The following is a 20,581-nucleotide window of genomic DNA, read 5'->3' as shown; positions in this document are numbered from 1 at the left end:
ATATTCAGAGGTGGATGGTATAGTTCGTTATCGATATCGTTTATGGGTTCGTAGTGACGATTCTTTGAGAGATCTTATTATTAAGGAAGCTCATGACACACCATATTCCATTCATCTGGGAAGCACGTAGATGTATAAAGATTTGCAGTTATTATATTGGTGGCCAGGTATGAAGAGAGACATTTTGAAATTTGTATCCGAGTGTTTGACTTGTCAGAAAGTTAAAGCAGCACATCAAAGACCAGCGGGGAAACTTAAGCCACTTCCTATTCCCGAGTGGAAATGGGAAAATATTACTATGGACTTTGTTGTGGGATTGTCGAAGAATATTAAGGGATTCAATGCCATATGGGTGATAGTGGATCGTCTTACAAAATCAGCGCATTTTATACCTATTAAGACGAGCTTCACAATGATTCAGTATGCCGAGTTATATATTCGAGAGATAGTTCGTCTGCATGGGATTCCAATGTCTATTGTTTCTGACAGAGATCCGAGATTTACATCATCTTTTTGGAAGAGTCTGCATGCAGCGATGGAGACCAAGTTATTATTCAGTACAACTTTCCATCCTCAAACCGATGGTCAGTCCGAAAGAGTTATTCAAATTTGGGAAGATCTACTGCGAGCATGTGTTATTGACTTCCAAGGCATTTGGGAATCAAAATTACCTCTAGTTGAGTTCACCCAAAATAATAGCTACCAATCATCAATTGGAATGGCTCCATTTGAGGCACTTTATGGAAGGAAATGTAGATCTCCTATTCATTGAGACGAGGTTGATGAAAGAAGAGAGATTGGTCCAGATGTGATTGAAGAGACTGCCGAGCTGGTAGTAAAAATTCTTAATAGAATGAAGACTACACAAAGCCAAAAAAAGAGTTATGCTGACAAGAGACGAAGAGACCTAGAGTTTGTAGTGAGAGGATCATGTATTTGTGAAAATAGCATCTATGAAAGGGGTTATGCGTTTTGGAAAAGAAAGACAAGCTGAGTCTAAGATTTATTGGTCTGTTTGAGATTTTGGAGAGGATTGGGACACTAGCTTATAGAGTGACATTGCCACCGATGCTTTCTGGAGTTCACATTGTGTTCCATATTTCGATGCTGCGAAAGTACATGCCGAATCCATCACATGTGGTAAATTATGAACCTCTACAATTAACTCCAAATATGACTTATGAAGAAAGGCCTGTCCAAATCTTGGCAAGGCAAGAAAGAAAATTGCGAAACAAAGTCATTCCAATGGTCAAGGTCAAGTGGCTGAATCACTTGGAAGAAGAAGCTACTTGGAAAACCGAGAGGGACTTGAAGAGTCGCTATCCAGAGCTATTCGGTAAGTTCTAATTTCGAGGACAAAAATTTATTAAAGGGGGGAGGAACTGTTAGGCCCAAAATTAAGACGACGTAATTCAACTGCATGCAAATATAGGAAATATTACAAATGGTTAATTAATTTATTTTAATTGTTTAATTGATTATGTGACATGTTTACATGAAGTTTTAGTAGTTTTCTACTTACATACATTAAAATGTATTTTAAGTATTATTCGAGTTGCGATCGAGGAACGAAGACCGAGGGCTGAAAAATGTAAAATATTTTTATTAAATAATTAATTTTTATTATTTAAAATATGGTTGTTTCTTTTTCATATTTTTGAAAATAAATGGGTTTAATGTGATTTTATACGCCTTGACGTAAATTTTATCGGTGTTGGTTTTTCAACAAAAATATAAACGTTTTGGCAACACGGCTAATAAATTCACAAATTTATTTAAAAAATTATTTTTAATATTTTAATTAAGCACTAATGGACCTAATTTTCCTACTTAGTGGGCCTAAGCCTTATTAGTGACTTTATTAGCTATTTAATGTACAAAAACCCCACCCCAAACCGTCAAAAACACACGGCCACTTTTCAAAATTTGCTCTCCAAAATTTCCCTCAATATACACGACACACACACATCAAATTTTAAGAGGTAAAAGTCGAAGCCTTCAAGGAAAATCAAGCCAAGGTTGTCGTCGCCGTTCTTCGAAATCGTCAACGAGAATTCGTGCGTTAAATACGCAAAGTCACACATAATTCTTTCCTTCAACCATCATCACAATATAATATGTTTTTATGCATGTTTTGTATGAAAAACAAGTGACATGTTATTTATTTTCGTATGTACATGAACATGGATTTTTAAAGCTTAGGTTTTGTTTCAAATTCATGTTTAATATGATCTAAAGGGGATGCCATGATTAGGACTTGATCAAGCACTGATTTACAGGAGTTTAAGGGTCCTAACAACTCACACACACGCTGCAAAACAGAACATAAACAAGATGGAACCACCTTCTGTCATATGAGATCATAGGGGCTCGGTTATGATCATGGGGGCTCGTCTTGGTCTTTGCTTGGGGCTAGGGCTATCCAAGGCCGTGGTTGAGTCGAGAAAAGAGTACTAGCCACGCTAGGACTCGTACATCATGGCTGGGGAGGAGTCCTAGCTTGCTAGGACTCCACCCGAGAGCCATCAAGAGACGCGCATGGTGCGCAAACTTGTAGGGGTAGGTTGGCTTGGCCAGGGGGCTGTGGGCTGGGCTAGGTCGACTCTATAGGGTCCTATGAGGGTGTTCGAGGGGCTAGTTGGGTTGGCTAGATCCTAGGCGAGTAAACATGAGTCCTTGCCAAAGTTGGAGTTCTCGGCCAGCTGGTGTGCATGGTTAGGGGCTTCGGTTTTGGGTTTGGGTTGGTTCCTAAGGGTGTTAAGGGTCAAGTAGGGTTAGATAAGGATTGGCTCTGGTTTGGCTCATGGTGGTTAGAGCTGGGCTCGATAAAAATGGAAGATGGCTCGTGGGTTCCTAGTTTGGGCACGACTAAGGTTTTTTAATTAACAGATAAATTGAAACATGGCTCACAGGGGTCAAGTCATGGTTCACGGGGGCTAAAATAATTTATAAAGTCTAAGTTTTAAATTTAAAAATTTTATATTAAAGTTTGGAATTTTTCAGGATTAAAACACCTTCAAAACGACTAATTACGAATTAATTAAAAATCCTAGTATCTAAGCTAAATAAAATTATGGAAATTTTAATTTAGGCTTAAATAATTATTTGGGACATGTTAGAGTCAATGAAATTAAGAGAATGTCAAAAGCGTGAAATTTTACGTCTAGGAGTGAAACGGTAATTTTACACCCAAAAATTAGTAAACGTCATCGCAGTGTCCTGGATGCTGTTTTTTATGCTAATATGATTATGTAAAATGTTTATGAATTTTTATATGTTAAATTATAATTTTTAAATGTTCATGGAATTTTTATGGTTTAATATTGGACATTTAAAAGATATGTTGCATGCTTGGTTTAAAAGAAAAACGATATTATATGCATGTTTTTATTAAGTGATGGAAATACGAAATGTTGAAGGACGTGAAGGGATTGTGACTAATACGATGATATGTGGGAGATATCGTGAGGGTAATGGTCCCAGTGGGAGCCGACGATCGTGTTTCCTTGGATACGGATACAAATACGTTAATATTTTAATACGTTGGCCAAGGCCCAGTTGACCGGTGAGAGTGTTGTTGGTGTCCCCACCGCCCAGTACTGTGGTGAGCGATGAATCCCGACTACAATGCATCGACTCCTATATGTTTCGACAAAACACCCAACCTTGCCACTTGATGACCTAATGAGAATCAGTAAACAAGTCAAAGTGGAATGCTAGCATATAGAGTCTCAATGTTGTCCCGGGTCATAAGGACTAATGATGTACAACCATAAACTAGGACGTTTCCACTCGATAAGTGAGAACCACTTGAAAAGTCATTTAGGGAGGGTTGTTCAGTGCACTCTACCAGGAGCACCTATCTGCATGCTCGGAAATCACAATGTCCCCTACCAATGAAACATGGTACTCACATCGTAGATACTAGTCTCGAACTCAAGCGGCCTATATCCTTCTTAGCAGCGGATGAATCGACTAGGAACTGTTTAGAATATACAGTATTACAAATATGAGTTTCATGATACTCATCATATGAGCATCTCATATTCTTTCTACTATTTGTATATTCAAGAACTTTATCTATGCAACTAGCATGGGTATATAGATAAAGATGGCCTAAAACAATAATTTCAAATATTATTAAAATAAAGCTTGTTTATACATAGAGTTTCATTGGGAACACTTGGCCAACACTTGGCTCGACGGGCACCTACTCTAACAATCTCCCACTTGCACTAGAGCCAACTACCCATATGCTTCAAACCCATCGATTCGCGATGCTTCTCGAATAATGGTCTAGGTAAAGCCTTAGTTAGTGGATCAACAACATTATTTGCGGAGCCGACTTTGTCAATCGAGACTTTTCCTCTTTCCACAATCTCTCGGAGGATGTGGTACTTTCTCAATACATGTTTGGACTTCTGATGAGACCTTGACTCCTTTTCTTGAGCAATGGCTCCCGTGTTGTCACAAAACACCGGGACATGAGAAACTCCATTAGGAATAACGCCCAACTCTTGGACGAAATTTCTTATCCAAACAGCCTCCTTTGCTGCAGCTGATGCTGCAATGTATTCAGCCTCAGTGGTGGAATCCGCTGTACTGTCTTGCTTGGAACTCTTCCAAGAGATAGTAACACCATTGAGCATGAATATGAACCCAGAGGTTGACTTCGAGTCATCGATATCACTTTGGAAGCTAGAGTCGGTATAGCCTTCTAATTTCAGTTCTCCACCCCCATAGAACAAGAACAACTTATTGGTCTTTCTCAAATACTTTAGGATGTCTTTCACAGCTTTCCAATGTGGAAGACCAGGGTTCGATTGATATCTAATCACTACACTTAGTGCGAAAGCCACGTCAGGACGTGTAGATATCATGCCATACATGATGCTACCAACTGCAGATGCATATGGAATGCGTGTCATCGCCGTTATCTCTACATCAGTCTTGGGAGACATAGACTTTGATAGGGACACGCCATGACACATTGGTAGATGTCCTTTCTTGGACTCATCCATCGAGAACCGTTTCACAATGGTATCAATGTATGTGGACTGGGTGAGACCAAGCAATCTTCTTGATCTATCTCTATAGATCTGTATTCCCAATACAAAAGATGCTTCACCCAAGTCCTGCATCGAGAAATTACTTGCTAACCATATTTTAGTTGATTGCAATATTCCTACATCATTCCCAATGAGTAGAATGTCATCAACATAAAGCACCAGGAATGTCACAGCACTCCCACTGACCTTCTTATACACACAGGGTTCCTCAAGATTCTTAGTAAAACCAAAATCTTTGATTGTACTATCGAATCTAAGTTTCCAACTCCTAGATGCCTGCTTTATACCATAAATAGATCTCTGAAATTCGCATACTATATGCTCACATCCGACAGGTGTAAATACTTTAGGCTGAGACATGTAAATCTCTTCCTTAATATCTCCATTAAGATAGGCTGTCTTGACATCCATCTGCCATATCTCATAGTCATACTATGCAGCTATGGCTAGCAATATCCTTATGGACTTGAACATTGCAACTGGAGAAAAGGTTTCCTCAAAGTCAACTCCTTGTCTTTGAGTATATCCTTTTGCTAACAATCGCGCCTTGAAGGTCAATACCTTCCCATCCGCCCCAAGTTTCCTCTTATAAATCCATTTACACCTTATGGGAACAATTCCCTCAGGTGGATCCACGAGATTCCACACTTGGTTCGAATGCATGGAATTCATCTCAGATTCCATTGCTTCAAGCCATTTGGATGAATCGGCATCAGATAACGCTTCCTTGAAGGTCCTTAGATCACATCCACGATTAGGCTCATCATGGCCCTCTTCAAGAAGCAGACCATACCTCATAGGTGGTCTCAAGACTCTCTCGGATCTTCTAGGAGCTTGTATCTCCTCTCTTGGCTCTTCGGGTGTGGGTTCTACAATTGTGGGTGTCTCTCGAACTTCTTCGAGTTCTATCATCTCCCCTTTTCTATCCAATAGAAATTTCTTTTCCAAAAAGGTTGCATTCCTAGAAACAAACACCTTTGTTTCTTGGGGATGATAGAAATAATATTCAACAGAATTCCTTGGATATCACACAAAGTAACATAAAATGGATCGACTATCCAATTTATCTCCCACTACCTGCTTCACATAAGCAGGGCACCCCCATATTCTAAGATAAGAATATTTGGGAGGCTTACCCATCCATATCTTATATGGTTTCTTATCAACTGCCTTTGAATGGACATTGTTCAACAACAGTGCCGCTGTCTCAAGAGCATATCCCAAAAAGGATGGCGGAAACTCCGTGAACCCCATCATAGACCGAACCATGTCCATCAAATTCCGGTTACGATGCTCCAAAACACCAACGGAGTTCACTGCGAGAGAATCCCATTCTACCTAAGATACTCTTGGAACTCGGCACTCAAGTATTCACCACCTCGATCCGATCGAAGTGTCTTAATGCTTCCTCCCAACTGTTTCTCTACTTCACTTCTGAATTCTTTGAACCTTTCAAAGGCTTCGGACTTGTATTTCATCAAATACACATACACATACCTCGAAAAGTTATCGGCAAAGGTGATGAAGTAGGCATGTCCATGCTTAGTGGTGATGCTAAGCGGACCGCACACATAATATGGATCAAATCCAATAACCCTTTGGCTCGCTCCACGTGGTCCTTAAAGGGAATTTTGGTCATCTTTCATTTTAGACAGGATTCACAAGTCGTGAGAACATTAATATCGGACATATCAAACATGCCTACTCACACTAGCTTGTTCATACTTCTTAGGGAAATATGTCCTAATCGAGCATTCCACAATTGTGCCGAATTTAGAGTCTCTTGTTTTCGCTTGTTTGTTGTTGTTATTGCTTGGACATTGTTTAGTGGAATATCTTTCAATTTTAAGGTGTAGATATCGTTTTCAAGTTCTCCAGTACCAATTAAACATTCATTCTTGTAAATGTTGCAAACACCTCTTAAAAATGGAAACAATGTTTTTCACCAAATCTGGTATAAACAAAATATCTCTTAAAATTAACTTAAAACCATTGTTCAAAAGCAAGTAAACATCTCCTATGGCCTTGGCAGGAACTCTTGCTCCATTTCCCATCATCAAGAAGGTCTCACCTTCCCTAAGCCTCATACTTCTTCCCATCACCTGCAAATCATTACAGAGATGTGAGCCACAGCCGGTATCCAATACCCAAGAAGTAGAGTTAATTGAAATGTTTACTTCAATATAGAACATACCGTTTCTAGAACTCTTCTGGGAAAGATATTCCCTTCAGTTACGCCTCTAATGTCCAGGCTTCTTGCAGTGATGACAAATGTCAGCAGTCTTGTCAGCTTTAACTGGTGTAGCTGCCACAGCGGGACTCGGAGATTGCTTCTTCAAGGGCACATTCTTCTTGGGACGTTGGAAAGAATGTTTCTTTCCCTTCCCACATGGATCAATCTTTGTACCAGATGAAGAACCCACATAAAGAACCGGCTTCTCTTTCTTGATGGTGGACTCAAAGGTCACAAGTATGTTCACCAACTCCTCAAGGGTCGGCTCCATCTTGTTCATATTGAAATTCACCACAAAAGGATCAAATGAGCTAGGCAGTGACAAGAGCAACACGTCGGTGGTCAACTCCGAAGGCAACATCAGATCCATGCCAACTAGCTTGTCCACGAGCCCAATCAACTTCAGGCCATGCTCATGGACCGAGGCCCCATCTCGCATGCGCAAAGTGATCAGCTCCTTGACGGTAGCATGCCTAAGAGGTCGAGTCTGCTCACCAAAGAGCTCCTTGAGATGCAAATGAATGTCAGCAGCATTCTTTGCATCCTCAAAACGTCTCTACAGCTCATCATTCATAGAAGCCTGCATATAACACCTGGCTTTCAAATCACGGTCACACCATTCCTTGTAAGTCTGCAATTCCTCAGGAGTGCAGTCAGTCGGAGCCTCAACAGGGGGCGACTCAGTCAGTGTATATGCTATCTTTTCTGAATTCAAGACGATCTTCAGATTTCTTAGCCAAGTGAGGTAATTAGGTCCGGTTAATATGTGTTTTTCGAGTATTACAAATAGCCGATTGCGAATCGAAGACATTGTCAAAAATTGTACTGAAAAGTAAAACAGATAAATGTTAATGACTATTTTAAAATATTTAGTAAGATATAAAGTATGGACTTTTACTTTATAAATTTTCGCTCCCACTGTTTTGACATTTTTCACTACCCTCTACTGAAACGGGAAACTCCTTTCCTCAGTAGGTACGTAAGGTCCAATTAGCAAATCATGATCCCGAATAATATCATCCAATCACAATTCCTAAAAGGTAGTTTCCAATTGCATCTCCATGCAACCTTCTACGTAAACTTTTTTCTCACGTTTGATTAGGACCCAATAATATGACGTCGTTCATCTTTACGTGTCAAGCCTTACCCATCGATGTTGAACCTTAATGGACTGTCGCCATGAGTTCCCTCAATAATGTGAGCCGAAATTGTGGGAGTTCCACGTAGTTCACATCACCATGTCAATGGATGTCACAGCTTTCCGGCACCCAGGGCTCCCTCAATAATAAGAGTCGAGCCCCGAGCACGGGTAGCGTTCATCATACACCCATTATCGATGGAAGACATGGAAATTATAAACAACTTTATGATTCCCCTTTTCGGGCTTGCTATTAATTTTGAATCTTATTCAAAATGAGGATTTTTAATTTTGAAAGGTCTCATCATTAATTTTATTTAAAAGCTCGCCATATTTGATCGTATGTTTGTCGGATTCATACAACTTTGTTATTATCATAATAATAACGCACATACTTATTATTTATAACATATCATGCATATATTATAAACAGTAAACAAAATAAGGATGATCAATCGCCCCAAAACTAATTGCCCGTGTGAGCTAAACACAGGCCTAGGTCCAATCCTAGGGAAATGCATGGGATGCAAATGCAACTATTACATAAACTCCCAATATTTACATGTCTTCGATCTTCATAATCATCAAGGCCACCAACTTCCAATCTTGATTTTTCACTATACTAATATTTACAAATAAATATCCATGGCAAATAGGGATACATATCATGGGGTGGGAACGGGCCATAAACCAAGCCCACTTTAAATTTGATAATTATTACAAACATTCAACACAAAATATCCTAGAATACACCTAGCAAATTGGACTTGGGCTTTTGATCATCCTTCATGCATACTATCACATATCATACACCATCAATTAATTATAACAATAATCAATTGATCTAATATTATATATCTTGATCCAATCACTAACCGCCACGATTATAAACTAAATTAACAAAGTATACAAACACATTTGTCTACTTTCTAATTAATTTATTTATAACAGAATTTTTTGTAAATCACAATTTACTATAAATAATTAAATTCCAGCTTCAATTATTTATTTTATGCGATAATATATACAACTTTTGTGGACTTAGACTTAAGGGCTCCTAAAATTAATTTTTCTCCAAAAAAATTTTGGCCCATTTAAATTCACAAATTGTATTAGCAATCTAATGGCCCAACAACTTCAAGGCCCATGACACTTTGATATTCCAAAACACTTTTGGAAGCACTAGTCGTCATCGCCTTCGCCTGAGCTCCGTCGCCGGATTCCATCCAACAAGCAAAATTTTTTTTTATTTTAAGGGGGCTGTTCGTGCAGCCCGAGGGGCTGCCCTTGCTTCCCAAAACAGGCAGCCCCACGGGTAGCCCGAGCTGCCCGAAATGGGCAGCAACATGCTGCTCAAAAACACCCCAAAAATCGGCCTTCGATTAGTTATTTTGGTTGTCTCATGCGGTTAGAAAATGACCTCAACATAATATCATGTATATGCTACACAAAATATTATCCATAGCTCTTGATACCACTTGAAAGGGGATCGATTAAGGTGCCCAAATGCGCAATGGAAGTTTCAAAATAATTTTTGTAGTAAGAAAATCGAACACCCTGATCCTATAATGTGTAGCAAATATGAAAAACACGAAATGACATTCATAGGGTGTTTTAAGATTTTTACCTATCAATCTCTTGAGATTGATGATGGCTCCAACTAAGGTGTAAACAACTTAGCTCTTGAATGAAAAGACAATTTTCAAGCTCTCCTTGCTTCAAAATTAGGCCCACCACTTGCAAACTAGAACTCCCTTGATTTGCACTAGAAAAATGAGGATTTTTCAATGAGAAGTGTAGGATTTCCCCAACAAAATTCAAGAAGAAAAATTGAAGGAGAATGTAGCTCAAATTTCGGCCACCATGGAGAAAAATGAAGAGGGAGAGAATTTTCTTGGTTGGACAAAAAGGTGTTGTGTATCCCAAAGGCATGCCATGCCTTGGATGGGAAAAAATTGTCTCCCAACTCTTCACCTCCCCATGCATGCTTTCCTATTTAGGCTTGTAACAATTACAAGGTCCATGGACTTTAATTTAATTATCTCAAAAAAATTTGAGTCCATTTAAACTTTACTTGATTTTACTCAAGCCCATTAGTTTAATAATTATTTCTAATTGAGCTCTACAAGGCCCAATGTTGTTTAATTAATTCAACACTTGAATTAATTTAATTATTTGGACTCTACTAGGCCCACTAGGGTTTAATTAATTCAACACTTGAATTAATTTAATTTAGTCCATAATAATGTTTATGAAAATCACAATTTTCAAACACATTATTTGTTTGGCCAACTTTTAATTTAGGAACACTTCCTCAAATTAAAAGTTACATTCTCCTTATAGAAGTCATACTTCTATTTTTATTTGTGCTTATAAACTCCTTTATAAGCCGTTCAACACATTGAACTATTTTAACTTCTCAACGGGATCTAGAAATCTAGCATTTGTGTGGCCCTCAATGGTTCATTGATACATCTAGCAGTGGGTTCACAACTCCATGTGATTCGGGACTAAACATGTACTTATATGAGCATACCCCCATTTCTCCATTCTTAAATATCAACTCCTTGATAATAAGAACGTCAGAACTCAAATCTGATAGTACCCAACCAATCATGTTAAACGCCTAGCAGTATCGCTTACACGATTCCCTAGGTATAAAATGATAGTGCTAGCAAGAACCATTCTATTATGGTTAGCGTATAGTACGGTCCTTTCAACTCATATATCACGACCGATTCGACAACCGTTGGTATATCGAGAGTTGTCAATGAATCGCTACTATGTGTCATGTCGTAGTTGCATCGATGGTGTAATATATGAAACCTCTTTCATAATTACCACCAGAATCTGATCAGAGATTTCATACTACATATACATGCGATCACATAGAATATCCATACCCGAAGTTAAGCGGTGAATCCCCGACTACAATGTATCGACTCCTATATATTTCGACAAAATACCAAACCTTGCCACCTGATGACCCCATGAGAGTCGGTAAACAAGTCAAAGTGCAATGCTAGCATATAAAGTCTCAACGTTGTCCCGGGTCATAAGGACTAATGATGTACAACCATAAAATAAGACGTTTTCACTCGTTAAGTGAGAACCACTTGGAAAGTCCTTTATGGAGGGTTGTTCAGTGCACTCTACCAGGAGCACCTATCTGCATGCTCGGACATCACAATGTCCCCTACCAATGAAACATGGTACTCATATCGCAGATACTAGTCTCAAACTCGAGCGACCTATATCCTTCTTAGCGGCGGCTGAATCGACTAGGAACTGTTTAGAATATACAGTATTACAAATATGAGTTTCATGATACTCATCATATGAGCATCTCATATTCTTTCTACTATTTGTATATTCAAGGACTTTATCTATGCAACTAGCATGGGTATACAGATAAAGATGTGTCAAAACAATAATTTCAAATATTATTAAAATAAAGATTGTTTATACATAGAGTTTCATTGTGAATACTCGGTCAACACTTGGCTCGACGGGCACCTACTCTAACATCCTCGTACTCGTCCTCACCTGCATCAATCAAGTCTAGTGAGTCTAAAGACTCAACATGTATAAACTGAGAATAACAAGTAATACATAATAAAACCACATGCATTTTAAATACTTGAACATGAACGTACTTACATAAACGTAGACGTGCCATCATATCGTAAAACTTTAAATAAACATAGTTGCATCATACATACTTGGACATACATAAACATAATCATTTTGCGTAGAGATATGTTTCAAAGCAAGTGACCAATACATAAATACACCTGATCAGACTAAACCACAGTACTGGGTTGGCAGAGATTTCAACTACCACATACATAAGATAACCCGGTCATACTTTACCGGGTGGATTGGTCCCTTGTCATATTATATCGCTTTAAAATCATGATCAAACCCGGTCATACTTTACCGGGGTGGAGAGGTCCTCGGGCCACGTTTACCGACTTCCAGACCCGTTCATATTTGGTCACAAGTCATTTAGCATACCTCAAAATTAAAACATTTTCTTTTGCACGTCGAACATACTTAAAAACGTCGAGGGCTTCGTTGGAATGCTCTAGACATGCTGCCCTAAACAAAGCAGTAAACATTCAAGAGATCCCAACGAAGCATGCAACCAAAACTTGAAAAAACGTGAAGAACATGCACAAATTTTCACGGCTTGAGCGGTTTTACGATAATAATCATATCTCTCTCATTTTTTATCAGAAAATTTCGAATTTACTGTCAAACGGAAGATAACACAGAAATTATATGTTAAAAACATTTCCAGAAAACCAACCTATAAGTCTCAAAATTTGAAATAACAGTGGGTGGCGGATTTAGTGACACAAAAATTTCACAGCTTGAGCGATGTCACGATAAAAATCATATCTACCTCATTTCTTATCAGAAAAATACGAATTTACTGTCAAATCGAAGAAAACACGACGTAATACAATTCATATGTTGAAAATATTTCAAGAAAATCGACCAAAAAGTCGCAGCACTCGAATTGACAGCAAAAAAATGTTATGTGTTCTAAAAAAAATCTTTCCTTGAGCAGTCATACGAAAAAGGCCATATCTCACTCGTTTCTTGTTCAAAAATTATGAATTTACTGTCAAATCCAAGGTATTAAAAAGTGCTACGTTTTATAAGTTGAAATGTTATCTAGAAAATTGACTGAAAATTCACAGTATTCGAAAATACAACAGACTCAGTTTTTGAGATCCAAAATTTTGATCCAAAATCGTTTCAAACATATTTTTGCTCAAACCTTTGTATAACATACACATGTTTTTCATACAATATAGATCAAAATAATTACTATAACAAGATCAATACAAAAACGAAAGAATATAAATGCCTTTGATCTTTAAAACTCACGATACGGCGAATAACGAAGCGACGCGGTGCGGGAAGCTATTCGGGAGACTTGAGGCACGATTTTTCTATTAAAATCAACGTGTGGTTGCTGCAATTTTGAAGGAGAAAGGTGGAGATGGGGCTGTTGAAGAAAGAGCCTAAGAACCCTCCAAATTCTCTCCAAAAAAAAGAAATGAAAGGGTGCAAGAGATGTGTGTGTGCAAATGCCAAGTGTGTGTGCATATGTGCATGTGTGTGTGAGTGTAACGTGTGTATGTGTTAATGGTTGGTGGGTTAGTGGGTTATTAAGGGTTTAATTAATAATTAACTTGCTAATTAAGAATACTAACCCACTATTAATTTTTACTAAAAATCCCATAATTTAGAATAAAATACTCAAGTGATAACTTTGAAACTTTAAAATCTTAAAAATAACCTAATAATTTAATTAGGCATAAAATACTTAAAACTTCATAAATCATCTAAAATACTTATTTTATTGACTTGAAATAAAATAACACATTTTTCGTAAATTGTCTAAATCTTCGCCAGTCTCTTTTCCCGATCCCGTATCGAATATTCACCTGAAACATGAAACTCAAGAAAATATTTTAATGTGCATCAATATACATAAATAATTTAAAATAATTGTTGGAAACTTAATTTCGGTGGTTTGACAAAATTAGAGATTAAATCTGTTGAACTAACTGATCACGAACACACGAACTGACAGTTGTCAAACATATGTTTAATACTGAGACCAGTCGAACTGAATCTACTTTGTCAACTGACTGATCAGTTTGAAATTGATCAGTTGAGATACTCAGTTGTGAGGTTACCCATCTACTTATCAGCTGAGCACGTCATCAGTTGAAAAGGAAATTCAACCGACAACAGTACAAAACAGACTGCAACTAGTAGTGGAACGCCGCATTTCAGAATTTGCAGTGTACGATTGTCAGAAGTATATTGATATGGCAATCAACGGATATAAAGATTCAAATGTTATTTAATATTACCGTTGGAGGGAAGCCTATAAATATAAGAGAGAAGCAGCTGAAGATATAACAAAAACTTTACAATCAGCTGCGAAGAGTAAACTAGCAATCTTTCGTACTGTTACTCTGCTGAAATTCAAGCTCACACTTATCATATATATTCATAACTGTAAGGCTATCTTTCGGGCAGTTTAGCACATTGTTATTATTGTGAAACTTGATCCTAGAGATCAGTTGTGCTAAGTTCTTTTATTCGAGAAAAGTGAGTTGTAAACTAAGAGTTTCAGTTTTGGCATTGTTAAGTCCAAACTGAAGTGGGTCTGTACAAATCTTGTGTGGGGACCCGGACGCTAATTATCTTCTTAATCATCTTTGGGATTTAATTATCAATTAACATAAACCGGGTCTAAAAATTTTTCTTTTTAAAATATAAATGAGGAACATAATGGAATTTAACTAATATACATCTCAGTATAAAAGTACAATAATGTACAACAATTATTCAAACTAGTCTAAGGTTCAATTACTAACTTTTCAGTATTAAACCAAGTCTACATCCAAGTCCGGAATCACCACTCTAATCTCGGTCTCTCATCATCCTCTTGACCATGATCCTGCCCCACCTGTTGTCATGCACACATACAAACAAGACAACAGCCGGATACTCCGATGAGAATAAATTCCAGTATAAATAATGTATACATGCAGTTAACTGAATTAACATAAAAGCATGAATTATATCTTATCACATGTAGCATAATCAAACAACATGTATCAATACCAGTCTGTAAATAAAACATGAATCGTAATCTACGAAACATAAATCAATACGGATCTGTAAATCAAATTCTAGTCTCAATATCTAAGACTCGACTCATCTCTCATTCTAATCTAGTCTACGGATCCCGGTGAATAAGAACGTAACAAGTCTCCCACCTACTACCACCAGTCGCACTGGCGGTACGTTCTTATTTCTGGACTTTGGTCTAGCTGTATCGAATAATCTACAATAAGAACAATATCTGTATCTTAAGCACATCGATACACCAAACGTCCAGTGCCTTGGCGTATCTACCAAGACTAAGCCTAGTCTGACAAGGTGCAATAAGTCAGTGACTATACTGTCAAAATCTAACCCCTCTGTCAGTGACTCTCACTTAATAGCTCTCTTTTTTCTACTTCTAATTGAATAGAATTAACATAATCATTAAAACACAAAGGTATAAAAACAATACCATACAGGTATGTGGTTTAGGGAAACTTGAGTAGAATCTAACTCAAGTCGATCTCCCAGTTAACATCGATTTATACCTTTCTCTTCTCGGTCTGATGAAGACGAAGTCTTGTATTTCAATCTGTCCATACCGAATCTGACAATGACGATCGCATAAATACAATATCAGCATATAACTCAGTTCAAAACCTGTTCTGATCAATACTCAAATCAAACACAATCTGATTAATGTCAATGACATAACAATACAATCTCAATCAATACTGAATCTGATCAATATCAATCAACTGATGTTTCGACGGCATAATAATACAGTCTTGATAACCTCGTCAATCTCAACATCACAGATATAATATCAGAATTCATAATCAATATCAGTACAATTCATAATCTGAATAATAACACCACTCTGATATAGAATCTCAACTAAATCAACTCTGAAATTCATAATAATTGTATAACCAGTCTATTCTTTAATCTGACTTCAATTATACAATGTCTACTGTAGCAAAAACACTATATCTGATTCATATTCAATTCTAACAATATCATAATTTCAAATCGTGTCTAAACGTAACAAAACTTACGTCCAGTTGTAGCCTGCGTTGATAGGAACTCGGTACCGAAGTCGGATTTAAAATCGGACGGGCGGATTTCACAAGATCACAAATCTATGCTTTAAAATCTGAAAATCTCTTTGGCCCTCGTTTCCTTTTCTTCTGAAGGAATTCGCATGCTGATATATATATATATACATATGTTGCATGATACAAGGGCAAGTGGCATTGTGCATGTTCTGCACGTTGAGGCGCATATGCGCGACCTTTTTTGCGCATATGCACTGGTAGTTCGACCAGCATCTTCTGTTGGCTTGCGCATATGCGCCATCTATGTCGCGCATATGCGCCGATCATTCTGCCCAACCCGTGCATGTGCGCCGTTTACGTCGCGGATATGCGCCGATCATTCTGGACGTTCCGCGCATGTGCGCGCATTCAAGTCGCGCATGTGCGCGGGGACTTATCTTTGCACCTCTTTTGATTTCCTTTCGTCTTTCCCAGTCCGATCCGTTCCGTCTATAATCGTATCAATTATCACCCATAAATTATAATAATTATCGCCAAATCTTTTCAGATTAACCGGATAAATTTCTCGGGTCTTACATCTTGTGTTGGTCAAAGCCTTTTAGTGGAAATCCTATCTTTGTGATAGAAGGGGTGATGTAGGAGTAATTGAAATCTCCGAACATCCCGAAACAATCCTTGTGAATCTTTTACAAGCTTTTCAATTACTATATTCTATCTTTCAGCCAGTTATATTCTTCACTTTACTGTTAACTGACTGTGATCGACTGACAAGATTCTGAGGATCAGTGTCTCACTAAACTGATTCGAACCTTCGAAAAAAAATTAAAAACCGTGAGTGTTTATTCAACACCCCCTTTTAAACACTCCTTTTCCTTTAACTGATCCTATCAAGTGGTATCAGAGCAGTGTTTAATCTTGTCTCAGAATTTTCATACTTACAAACTGATCAACATGTCTTCATTCAACAAGATACCAATGTTTTCCAGAGAAGACTTTGATGATTGGAAAATAAGAATGCAGGCTCATCTAGCTGCACAAGATGATGACATGTGGTATTTCATCACTGATGGTCCAATGAAGATTTTAAAAGCAAACACTGTAGTTGCCATCACTGACGGGGCACCTCATCGAATAGAAAAGCCCAGAGATTAGTGGACAACTGAAGACAAAAGAAAAACAAACTTGGATAATGTGGCCAAGGACATCTTATACAAAACACTGGACAAAGTCACGTTCAGCAAAATCAAAATGTGCAAAACGGCCAAAGAGATACGGGAAAAACTTATTCAGTTTTGTGAAGAAAATGAACTAACCAAGGAGAACAAGCTGTCTGTTGTTGTTCAAAAATTTGATAATATCAAGATGAAAGCAGGAGAGTCCATGCACGAGTATGATGAAAGAGTCATCTGCATCATCAATGAACTGAATGCACTTGGAAAAGTGTACTCAAATAAAGAAGTGGCACTGAAGGTAGTAAGAGGTCTTCTCAAAGAGTGGGATGTCAAGACCATGGCTATGCGTGAATCAAAAGATTTTAACAAAGTTGAACTACATGATCTATTTGCTGATTTGAAGGCTTATGAGTTTGAGCTACAAACTAGAGAAGGAGAGCCTTCTGTACCAACTGCCACAACTGCTTTAACTGCTGTCAGACTTGAACCAACTGGTTCAGTTGACAAATCTGCCGATCATCTAAGCAATGATGCAATGTCATTGTTTGTCAAAAATTTGGAAGGTTTATGAGGAAGAATAAAGGAAACTTCCAGAAGCAATACCAGAGAAACAATTCAAAAGAAGAATCATATGTTTTCTACAACTGTGGCATATCTGTTCATTTCATAGCAGACTGTCCTAAGCCAAAGTGTCAGGGCCCGTGCATTTATTTAATATTTAATTACCAAACAACGAGGATTAATTGGTGTAAACAGCGAAAATGTAGTGCCCAAGAATCAATACACGTAAAACCCATGCATCTATTTAATTAAATTTAAATGAGTTTTAGCCATGCATAATTTATGAAAATGCATTATTTTAAATTATTCATGTTTATGGTGATGCACATTTAAATATTTTTCAAGTTTCATGTTTCGGACGATTATTCGATGCGGGACCGAGGAAAAGAGACCGGTGACGAGTTTGGAAAATTTTAAATGCGGTATTTTATTTTAAGTTGAGGATGGGGGGTTTTAATTAATTTATTGAGTTGTTAGTATCTTTAAAGCCTAATTTATGTATTTAGTGATTTAAGAATTTAAAACTTTTAAAATTAGCATGTTGTGTGTGTTATTTCAATTAAAGGAGAACATTATAAAAATTAATGTGTATTTTACTTTAATTAGGGGAGAGTTAGTGTGTTAATTGATGACTAATTATTTAACTAAGCATAATTTACTCCCTAATTACTAAAACACGCGCACACACACACACACTTTTACACACACCTGTACACGACTAAACACACACACTCACTTCACATTGAGATTTTTATTATTTTTGTGAGAGAAAAACTAGGGTCCCTCAAGTTAGAGCAGCCGCCCCTTCCTTTTTCGATTTCCAGCAACTTTTCGTGTGTTTTCTTTGAGGATTTTAGTGCCCCGTTCGTCCCGGATCAAGCCTCGCTCCATTCCCGCGTCGGTATCACTGTTTCGGTAAAGTTTATCATCAAAAGGCACGTATAATCTCTCCTTTGCTACGTCGATCATGTCATATTATGCGTTACGTTGTTTTTATGCGTAAAATCATGTGTATGATGTTCGTAGTTTGAGCGATTAATTGATTGGATCGACTTTGAAGGAAAATTTTTAGATCTAAATCACGTTTTTACTGTTCTTCTTAAAACTGCGAATTTTCGGTCGAGATTTTGAGAAAACTTTCAACGCAAAAAACGTAGAGCTTTTCGATACCTTCGATTTGATATATAATTCGAAATTTTTGGACAAATATTGAGTGAGTTATGGCGTTTTTCGTGGGACTGCTCAAACTGCATTTTTCGTGGGACTGCTCAAACTGCGTTTTCGGAAATTTTATGATATTGATGTGTTCTTGAAGTTTTTGTGTTGCAGGCTTCGTTGGAGATCGACGGGTGATTGTTGCTACGTATAGATATATTTGTAATGATGTTTGGAGTATTTTTGAGGTTAAGTTTCATGTCGTTAGGCACTTGAACTAGTGGGAAGTCGTAGGAAATCGATTTGATGTCAATTGCCGTATTTTGTGTTGCATTGGGTAGTAGAGTGGACGTCGTGTTTTGAGGCGTTTGTACGAGTTTTGGTGCAATGTTATGGTGTCCTAAGAAGAGTCTTAAGGTGTTGAATCACATCCTTTAAGTGTCAAATTGGGTGAATAGACATTGTATAAGTTTTCTCGCAGGTGCAGAAAAATCGAGGGCACACGGACCTGCACACGGACCATGACACGGGGTCCGTTCCTTTGTTTCCTCCTTAGTGCCAAGAAACCGAGAGTACACGGACCTTGACACGGACCCGGACCCGGGGCCCGTGCCCTTCCTTTTCTTCACGACACATTTTACAGTATGTATACGGACCTGTACACGGACCAAGGCACGGGGTCCGTGCCTTCCCTTTTTCCTTCGCACACATCTTACTGAACCCACCCGGACCCGTACACGGACCCAGGCACGGGGTCCGTGTACTGCTTATTTTGGGAAAATATTGATGTATGCTTTGAGGTTTGATGTCTTGGTTTAGTGCACTGATTGACATGGTCGAGTCATGGGAATTTTAGCATGCCCTAAGTAAGCGATTGAGCTTAGGTAGAGGCATGATGATTACGTCTAAGTCACACAAGTTAAACTTTTGAGCTCATGTTAGCATGTTGCAGCAACGGCCCCAAACGAGATCCAACGAATCCCTCAACGCCAGGTAAGTATGATGACGTGCAAAAGAAAACATTTTAAAGTTTTGAGGTATGCTAATTGCTTTGTGACCAAATTTATGAATGGGTTTGGAAGTCGGTGAACGTGGCCGAGGACCTCTCCGCCCCGTTAAACTTATGAACGGGTTTAGATCGGGATTGGAAAGCGTTAAACTTATGAACAGGGACCAATCCACCCATTAAACTTATGAACGGGGATCTTATGTATGCTGCAGTGGATACGTCCCTGTCAGCCCAGTACTGTGGTGTGTCTGATCAGGCCTTATTATGTTATGGGTCACTTACTTTGAAACATACCTCTACGCAAAATTATGCTTTATACGCTCAAGTTTATGTTACGAGAATGTTTAAGAAAAGCTCATGTTGATGGCACGTCTAAGTTAAGCTCACGATGTTCAAGTTTCAAGCATGTTAAATTCAAGTTCAAGTATGTATGTTCTATTTTTAAAGTTGCATGCGGTTTTATTATGTAGTACTCGCTATTTCACAGTTTATACATGTTGAGTCTTTAGACTCACTAGACTTGATCGATGCAGGTGAGTATGTGGAT

Source organism: Primulina tabacum, chromosome 10 (assembly GCF_025594145.1).
Source record: "Primulina tabacum isolate GXHZ01 chromosome 10, ASM2559414v2, whole genome shotgun sequence".
NCBI lineage: Eukaryota > Viridiplantae > Streptophyta > Magnoliopsida > Lamiales > Gesneriaceae > Primulina > Primulina tabacum.
Note: the sequence above shows the minus strand (reverse complement) of the source record.